The following is a 3276-nucleotide window of genomic DNA, read 5'->3' on the forward strand; positions in this document are numbered from 1 at the left end:
CTGATGTGTTCTTGGATTTGATTTGCCAGTATTTTTTTTAATATTTTTGCATCAGTGTTCATGAGTGAGATCGGTCTGTAATTCTCTTTCTTAGTAATGTCTTTCTGTGATTTGGGTATCAGGGTAATTTTAGCCTCATAAAAAGAGTTTGGCAATGTTCCTTCTGTTTCTATTGTGTGGAATAATTTGAGTAGTATTGGTATTAGTTCTTCTTTGAAAGTCTTGTAAAACCAAAAAAAAAAAAAAGCCGGGGCAGAGGCAGGCGGGTCTCTGTGAGTTCGAGACCAGCCTGGTCTACAGAGCTAGTTCCAGGACAGGCTCCAAAGCCACAGAGAAGCCCTGTCTCGAAAAAAAAAAAAAAAAAAGTCTTGTAGAATTCTGTTCTGAAACCATCTAGTCCTGGGCTTTTTTTTTTTTTTTGGTTGGGAGACTTTTGATGACTGTTTCTATTTCTTCAGCAGTTATAGGTCTGTTTAATTTGCTTATCTGGTCTTGATTTAATTTTGGTAAGTGCTATTTATCCAGAAAGTTTTCCATTTCCTTTAAGTTTTCCAATTTTGTGGAGTACAGGTTTTCAAAATATGACCTGATAATTCTCTGTATTCCCTCCATGTCTGTTGTTATGCCCCCCTTTTCATTTCTGGTTTTGTTTATTTGGATATTTCTCTCTCCTTGCCTCAGGGCAAATGTGGCTTAGGTTACCAGCTTTGATCTGTACCTGTCTGTAAATGCTGGTCTGGATTCCCTCCTGCACAAGTTTCTGGGTTAGAGTGGGACCTGGAAAGGTTTCTGGCTCTGGTCTACTGCCTCGGGGGTCTCAGGCTCAGGTGCTCCTGGACCCTTAGAGGACCTGCTTACTCTCTCAGAGGTTCCAGACTCATGCTCTCAACCCACAGAGGTTCCAGGTTCCTGCCTATTCCCTTTGATGTCCCAGACCAATGCCCGGATCCACAGAGGTCCTGGTTCAGGCCTATTCCCTCTGAGGACCCAGACTCACACCTGACCCCGCTGAGATGTCTGGCTCCTGCCTACTCCTTCGGAGGTCCCAGATTCACGCCCAGTCTGGCAGAGGTCCTGGCTTAGGCCTAGTTCCAGGAGGTCCTAGACTCCCGCCCAGACCCACAAGGGTCCTGGCTTAGGTCTACTCCCTTGTAGGTCCCAGATTTACATCCAGACCCTCAGCAGTCTCTGGCTCTGGCTCACTCACTCAGCGGTTACTCCCCTGTACCTGTTCCAGTGGAGATTACTCTGAATCTGGTCACTAGCTCAGTCCTGATCTGCCAGTGGCCCAGGAGTGGGTTGGCTTCCAGGACTGGATTTGCTCCTCAGGTGTCATAGTCTTAAATTTACTTTCTGGGGCTGGAGAGATGGCTCAGAGGTTAACAGCACTGGCTGCTCTTCCAGAGGTCCTAAATTGAATTCCCAGCAACCACATGGTGGCTCACAACCATCTGTACTGAGATCTGGTGCCCTCTTCTGGCCTGCAGGCAGACATGGAGGCAGAATTTTGTATACATAATATATAAACAAATCTAAATAAATAAATAAACCTCTAAAAATTTACTTTCTGCTGTCTGGGTGTGGCAGTATCTTTAAGGGATACTGAAAACAAACATTTGGGTCCTGGGAGAGGCAGCCATGTCAGTTTTCCAGACTATGCACCATGGGAAAGTGCAGGGCGTCTCAGCCCTGGCTACAGGGGCTGAATCATCTCAGCTAGCCACCTGGAAATTATTCTGAGCGGTTGACTTTGAAGTGGTGCTATCAGCTGAATTGCGTCATAGTATCCAGGTGGAATTGTTGCTGTGGGGCCCCATCTTCTTCCTGGAGATTTCAGAGATTACTGTAGGAAAATTTACTGTTTATTGTGGAAAACTTAAACATTCATTATTCATATCAAAGTGGAAAGTTTGAATTTTGATAGATATGTATTCAGAAAAGGTGCCACAGAGTCAAAAATAGGAGAAGTAGAATTTTTTTTGTTTTGTTTTGTTTTTCGAGACAGGGTTTCTCTGTGGTTTTGAAGCCTGTCCTGGAACTAGCTCTCGTACACCAGGCTGGTCTCCAACTCACAGAAATCCGCCTGCCTCTGCCTCCCAAGTGCTGGGATTAAAGGCGTGCGCCACCATCACCGCCCGGCTTCCAGGTTTTTTTTTTTTTTGTGCCATTTTTATTGATATTTACTGAGCTCTACATTTTTCTCTGCTCCCCTCCCTGCCTCTCCCCTCCTCCCTTCAATCCTTCCCCAAGGTCCCCATGCTCCCAATTTACTCAGGAGATCTTGTCTTTTTCTACTTTCTACTTCCCATGTAGATTAGATCTATGTAAGTCTCTCTTGGTGTCCGCATTGTTGTCTAAATTCTCTGGAATTGTGGTTTGTAAGATGGCTTTCTTTCCTTTATGTTTAAAAACCACCTATGAGTGAGTACATGTGATAATTGTCTTTCTGTGTCTGGGTTACCTCACTCAAAATAATGTTTTCTAGCTCCATCCATTTTCCTGCAAAATTCAAGCTGTCGTTATTTTTTTCTGCTGTGTAGTACTCCACTGTGTAAATGTACCACAGTCTTCTAATCCATTCTTTGGTCGAGGGGCATTTACGTTGTTTCCAGGTTCTGGCTATGACAAACAATGCTGCTATGAACATAGTTGAACACATGTCCTTGTGGCACAGTTGAGCATCCTTTGGATATATACCCAAAAGTGGTATTACTGGGTCTTGAGGAAGGTTGTTTCCTAATTTTCTGAGCATTCGCCACACTGACATCCAAAGGGGCTGTACCAGCTTGCATTCCCACCAGCAATGCAGAAGTGTTCCCTTTTCCCCACAACCTCTCCAGCATAAGCTGTCGCCAGTGTTTTTGATCTTGGCCATTCTTTACAGATGTAAGATGGAATCTCAGAGTTGTTTTGATTTGCATTTCTCTGATGACTAAGGATGTTGAGCATTTCCTTAAGTGTCTTTCAGCCATTTTAGATTCCTCTGTTGAGAGTTCTCTGTTTAGGTCTGTACTCCATTTTTTTATTGGGTTATGTGTTCTTTTGATGTCCAATATCTTAAGTTGTTTGTATATTTTGGAGATCAGACCTCTGTTTGATGTGGGGTTAGTGAAGATCTTTTCCCATTCTGTAGGCTGTTGTTTTGTCTTGTTGACCGTGTCCTTTGCTTTACAGAAGCTTTTCAGTTTAGGAGGTCCCATTTATTGTTTCTCTCAGTGTCTGTGCTGCTGGAGTTCTATTTAGGAAGTGGTCTCCTGTGCCAATGCGTTCAGGTGA

This window comes from Alexandromys fortis, unplaced genomic scaffold (genome assembly GCF_014885135.2).
Source record: "Alexandromys fortis isolate MF-2015 unplaced genomic scaffold, M_Fortis_MF-2015_v1.1 scaffold_284, whole genome shotgun sequence".
NCBI classification, from domain to species: domain Eukaryota; kingdom Metazoa; phylum Chordata; class Mammalia; order Rodentia; family Cricetidae; genus Alexandromys; species Alexandromys fortis.